This window comes from Ailuropoda melanoleuca, chromosome 16, assembly GCF_002007445.2.
Source record: "Ailuropoda melanoleuca isolate Jingjing chromosome 16, ASM200744v2, whole genome shotgun sequence".
Classification (NCBI taxonomy): Eukaryota; Metazoa; Chordata; class Mammalia; order Carnivora; family Ursidae; genus Ailuropoda; species Ailuropoda melanoleuca.
The window spans coordinates 81,459,752-81,465,751 of record NC_048233.1 but is presented as its reverse complement, the minus strand read 5'-3'; the positions used below and the strand labels follow the sequence as shown (position 1 = coordinate 81,465,751).

Here is a 6,000-nt window from a genome sequence, read left to right as displayed (position 1 = left end):
GGGGGGGGGGGGGGGGGTCCCTGCTCAGCGGGGAGTCTGCTTCTCCCTCTGCCTCTCCCTCCTGCTCATGCTCGCTCTCACTCTCTCTCTCGAATAAATAAAATATTTTTTAAAAATTTTAAAAATATTATATATAATAATGTTATTATTGTAATTCCAATTATAAAGTGATAATGTGCACGATCTGGGCAAATTTAGAGACTGTACAGAAGAATAAAAATAAATACCATCCAGAGAGGGACCACTGTTGTGAATATTTTACCTTGTTTCCCTCTGGGTTCTTTTCTATATGCGTTATGTATATTATTACATAAATTGTCTCATAACAAACATGGCATCTCCATTAGGGATGAGCCTGGCATCATGGGCTATGATGTCCCAGTGGCAAACATTCACTGTGCAGTGAGCAAACTTTGACACATTGCAAGACAGAGGACAAAGTCAAATGACATCACGAGAAACCATGAAAAACATCAATGCAGTGCAGGGGAGAAGTGTGTGTGTGTGTGTTTTGGGAGGGGGTGTTTAGCTTTTTAAAAACTGAAAAAGATATACAAAAAGATTATAAAAATGGCAATGCTTGGGGCGCCTGGGTGGCACAGTGGTTAAGCGTCTGCCTTCGGCTCAGGGCATGATCCCGACGTTATGGGATCGAGCCCCACGTCAGGCTCCTCCGCTATGAGCCTGCTTCTTCCTCTCCCACTCCCCCTGCTTGTGTTCCCTCTCTCACTGGCTGTCTCTATCTCTGTCAAATAAATAAATAAAATCTTAAAAAAAAAATGGCAATGCTTGATTTGAAAGGCTCCTATTTGGAAGGGGGTTAAAAAATAAAGACCCAGCCGTTTCACAGGACATTTTTGGGGTTGAATGAGAAAATATGAATATGGACTGGCTATCTGGTCACATGAGGGACTTACGATTCATTCTCTTAATCGCAACAAAGGTATGGTGATGATGTTAAAGAATGTCCCCGTTCTTTGGAGCAGGTAGTGAAGAATGTAAGGACGAGGTGGCATAACTGAGACAACTTGTTTTCACGGGACTCGGCAAAAGAAAATCACACACACACACACACACACACACACAATCCCATACCCACAAAGAGGGGAATGCAAGCATGGCACAATGTCGAGATTACTGAGTCTTGGTTGAGGAAAAACAGGCGTTCACTTACTTTTTCAACAGTTCTGCATGTTTGGAAATTTTCACATTTTTTTTAAATGAGGGAAGAACCCGGAAAGGGCCCAGCTCATAATAAGCATGTTTAAACTCCCCACCAAAGTTATCTCCCAACAGTGATTGCCAGGCCCCTCCCAATTCCCTACTGCATCCCTTGTACAGTTTTTTAAAAAAAGGTCCGTGCCCCCCTACCTGAACAGAAAGGGAGAGGAGCAGACGATCAGATCAAGTGTATTTTCAGAGAAGAGATGTGAGGCTCTTCTGGGGCCCCGGGCAGGCAGTGGGGAGGCCTGGTGGCCCGCGCTGACCAGCTCTGCTGCTCTGGGCCAGCCGCCCTCACCCCGCCTCAGCGCTCTCTGCAAAGTGAGGCCCCTCCCAGCACCGAGTCCAAAGGCCCTGGGGAAGAGCCCGCCAGCAGCTTCCAAAGCAGGGCCTGGGTGCTGTGGTGAGCAAGACTGCCCCTTCATTGGTCCTTCTCACATCAGGCCACAGCTTTTGAGAAATGACGGGACGTTTTTAGTAAGGCAGTTTCCTGCGGGCCAACTGCTATGTTTGATAACTAAACCACCACTCTCTACTCCTCACTGGGAGGTAAACTGCAAGTCTGCAAGAGACTCATTTCTCAACCAGCACCCATTGCCCCCCCACCCCCAGGGTCCAGGTCATGCCCTCAAGCCCCCACCTGGGCTGGGGAACTTGTGGGAGCAGATAGACAGACAGAAACCTGTCCTGACCCAGACCATTCTTTGGCCATATCCAGAGGGCTCTCAGGTGGCCTCTCACCTCCCCACATGACCGGGAGGGAGCCAGGAGCCTTGTTTTCGTTCCCTCCCGGAAGGCTGAGCGCCCCGCTGTATAGATGAGACGCCGGAGCGTGGGAGCCTCTCCAAGAGGCAGAGCCGGGATCAAATCCAGGTTCACCTGACTCAGGGACCACTGCACCACATGCCTCACGCCTCCCGCCAGTTTAGGAAGCCATGCGCTGTTAGATTATCTGGTCGTCCGTGGTAGGTCTGACGGCTTTCTGAGCAGGCCAGGTGAAGACCACCTGCGAGCCCACCAAGCTCGTGCTCACGCCAGGGCCTTTGCACAGCACTTCCTTCTGCCCCGGAGCCCTGCTCCCATAGTGCCTGTGGCTGGCTTTTCCCAACCACCCTCCAGCCCCACGATCCCTCTTGGACATTGGCCTGTTATGCCTTCTTCATAACAGTTACCAAATTCACAAGCTGTGTCACTCACTTCCATGTATGTCATTCTCCCCCCTCTAGACCATGAAGAACTCCACAAGGGAGGGGCCACAGCTGTCTCGTTCACTGCAACCCCAGGGCCTACGCCGCCACCTAAGTGGGGCTCACAAGTGAATGTGAGGGCCCAGGACCCCACAGCTCTGCCCCCTCTAACCCCAGGAAACTTTCCCACTCTGCAATCGTGTTCAGACCCTTCTTATGCTGTTCTGTGCAACCTGACACCAGAACTCTTCACTTTCTCCAGATCTCACTCTGATAGTCGCAGTTACCACATGCTGGGACATGTAGGCTAGCCACGGCTTTGTGTACGTAAGCCACTAATCTTTACCGAACTCTGAGGCAGGTCCTGTTTTAGAGACAAGAAAAGCGACTGAGGGAGGTGAAGCTGCTAGCCACAGTCACATTGCAGGTGTGCCTACTTCTAGAGGTCTCCAGGGCTAATACACATGCCTCAATCAAAACGAGCTTCCTCCTCGCTGAGAGTTGAGCACTTTTTGTGTCTTCCCCTTCAAAGGGTCACGGAGGGACCTCACACTCTTCCAGAAGGTTCCCAGTAACCGCTGGGTTATAGACGTGTCTGGCTGGTGCTAGGGAGGTCATGAGGCAAGGCAAGACAGTGCCAATGCAAACGTTGACTTTGGAACAAGAATTGGAACCAGAATCTATCCTCGCTTTCCAGGAAGGCCTGGGACAAGAGTGAAGAGAAAGGAGCAGCGACAGCTTGAGAGCAAACAACTGTCCTCAGGAGGGCAGGTGTGTGTGCTGCAGGAGGAAGGGCCAAAAATTCCAAAATGGAAGACACCGTATGCGACACTTCCCGCTTCCACCATCCAGCGCCGCCAGCCAGCCAACTTCTGCATGAAGATGCCTTCCCTGGCCCAACCCCACCCAGGGGAGAGCTGGCGGCTCCCACCACACCGGGGGTCGGAGGCCATGGTTTCTTTCTGGCTGTGCCCACCTTCTCTGCAGAGCAAGCCTGGTCTCCAGTCCAGCCTTCTACATCTGGGCACTGAGCCCGGGACCTGGGACGGACGGGAGGGGCACACTCAGGGCACCGGTTGTTGCAGGTAGTGGCCCTGGGAACCAGGACCCTTCAGGCAGAACACGGGGCTAAAGAGGGAAAAGCAGAGGAAGTCCCCTGAGCTCTCGGCTGGAGACAGAGGCCCTGGACCCTGCCCCAGCCCAGGGACAGCACCAATGACAGCCATGGGCAGAGCTCTGCGAGCAGAGCGCCCTCGGTGCCAGCATCCCGGCCGATGTTTGGCGCACATGAGACCCCAGGGCTGCGAAGGCTACGGCCGCACAGAGAGTAGGCACCACGGATGGAGCCCGCAGGACCTGAAGGGATTCTCCCGAATAATAAGTCATGGGAGGATGCTGGGCAGGGTGTTTGCCTGAGGCTGCAGCCGGCGGGGATGGGACCGCCCTGCCCAGGTCAGGCTCCGAAGGTACGGCTGCCCTCTGGGCACAAACAGGCGAGATCTCGTGCGTCATCCTCGCCTTTTCCTTTGGTGAAAATGGGGTCACTCGACTTTTCTTCACACTGTGTCCAATTTACTGATCTCCCTGCTCTGTGTGCTGGGAGCATGCCCACACGTGCACACACGTGCGCAGGCGGCTAAGGGACGCCCCGTCATGATCCCACAGCTGTAGTGCATCCTGAAGTTGAAAGAGTGAACTCATGCACAGCACATTGGAGCCTAGCAGTAACCTCCCATTTCAGACACGTGAAAGTCAAGTTCACAGGAAATGTCTCGCCTAGGAATTCATAAAGGTAGGGATGCAAACCTAGGTCCTCTGCCCCAGAATCCCATGACCCCCCTGCCCTGTGTAAAGCAGGTGGAGGTCAGAGATTCATCCCATTTTCAATAGGTTGCCTTTTCATAAGAACAACACAGGAGCAAGTTCACAGATGGAAAAAGCCCTGACCTCTTCTCGCCTTCCCTGGGTTCTAAGAGGCGACTGATGCAGATAGGGCAGGAAAAGCTGGAGGCAAGGCAGGAGTCGGGAGCTGGTGCCTAGAAGGAGAGGGTCCAGCGTCAAGTGCCAGCGTGAGAGGAAGGAGGGAAGCAAACCCACCAGATGCGGTCACTGTCTGAATTGTTCATCTTAACACCCAGGGCCCCGCTCCGAGCCGCGGAGACACTGAATAAATGTGTGATGAATCGTAGCTGAAGGTTAAAAGGCCCAACTGGGGAAAGTTCTGCAGTGGTGGGCCCCTGCCTTGAAGAGCAGACATCCTTGGGACCTGCAGGGTTCTTTCTGTCCTCAGCAAGGCGGAGAGCGGAGGAGCGCCGCCAGAGGGTAGGAGGGGTGGAACAGGCGAGGAGGGAGGGAGGTAGGAGGGAAGGCGGGTCTGGAGGACTCTATCATGGTAGATCTGAGCTTAGGGCTGAGCGCTGCCACTGGAGCAAGGTTTTCAAACTTGAGCAAGGTTTTTAAACCTAAGAGCAACGAGAGATACCTACAGGCCTGATCCGAGGGCCAGCATGAACGTGCACTGTGAGTTGCAAAAATCAAGCACCTATATTCTTACAAGCAAGGCCAAGTTGTTACTTCTGCAGAAGCACCAAGTGACAACGGCCCTCGGCTAGGTCGCCCTTTTGGGGAAGAGGTAGTCTTGACTTCTGAGGCCTTTTCTTCAGAAACAGGAAAATCCCTTATCGAGGCCCTGAATCGTCCCAAGAATGGCTTCCTTGGCTTTTGGCCTCTTAAGAGGATGTTACTGCCCTGTGACCAACTGAAAACGGTGTGCTGAGTGCTCCAGGGGATCGAACTCTTATCTGCTGATCGTTCCCTCCCCAACTTGCATGGCCCAACTACTCTGTCTGTCCCCAAGCTCTAAAGAAAAGTCCAGGCTCTGACCGGCAAACCCACCTACAGCCTAAGACCAAGGGTCTCTTGATTCCTAGCCTATTCCTGCCTCCCCGAGTCTTCTTCCCCTACACCCCATGCTGCCCATGACCTTTTCCCACCCTGGTCCCAGACAGCAAAGAGAGGAGAATCCAGTTGCCCACCCCATCCCATGTTACACCACTATATCCCCAGTGAGCACATGCCAGGCCCTAAAAGCCTCATCTTAGAAGACGGTAAGCTTTGGGGGGGCAAGGGTTGTGTAATGTGTTGCTACAATACATAAAGCTGCGATAGCTTTCAACTTTTTCCACCCAATTCCTTGTTGCTTACTTTACATAATCCTCACCTTTTCGCACTTGCCTCACCAGCACAAGAAGGAATGTTTCTAGTGCTTACCCACAGCTTACGAAACCCTTTGCTGCACAGTATATATTTTTCCACATAAGAGAATATATTTACTAGTGGGAAGACCTCAACCAGGAGGCAAGTCTTTTCTCTGAGAATTGCTCTTACCCAGCTTCCACAAACAGCTGTGGGAAGGGCCACGTGATATAACAGATGGTCTGAAAACCTTATGCCTGCCAAGTTACAATTAGCGGTACAGCCCCAGGGCTGAAACCATGTTCACAAGCAGGTAGAACCGGATGGACCCCAAAGCTGTAGGCACCATGTCCTGCTGACCACCTTCTCGACCTTGCATAGGCTCACCAAAGCCGCA

At 52.5% G+C, this 6,000-nt stretch overlaps 1 protein-coding gene across 2 annotated transcripts in view; it reads right to left on the bottom strand.

Moving 5' to 3' along the window:
- FADS2 (fatty acid desaturase 2) overlaps positions 1-6,000 on the bottom strand; it is a 30,704-nt gene that overhangs the window by 22,899 nt on the left and 1,805 nt on the right. The window contains exon 1 of one of the 2 annotated variants that reach the window (XM_011233606.3): positions 1,372-1,560. The exons of the other annotated variant lie outside the window; for it this stretch is intronic. The gene's annotated coding sequence lies outside the window, so the exon portion shown is untranslated. Of the gene's footprint in view, positions 1-1,371; positions 1,561-6,000 lie in introns of those variants that run through there. 2 annotated transcript variants of the gene reach the window in all.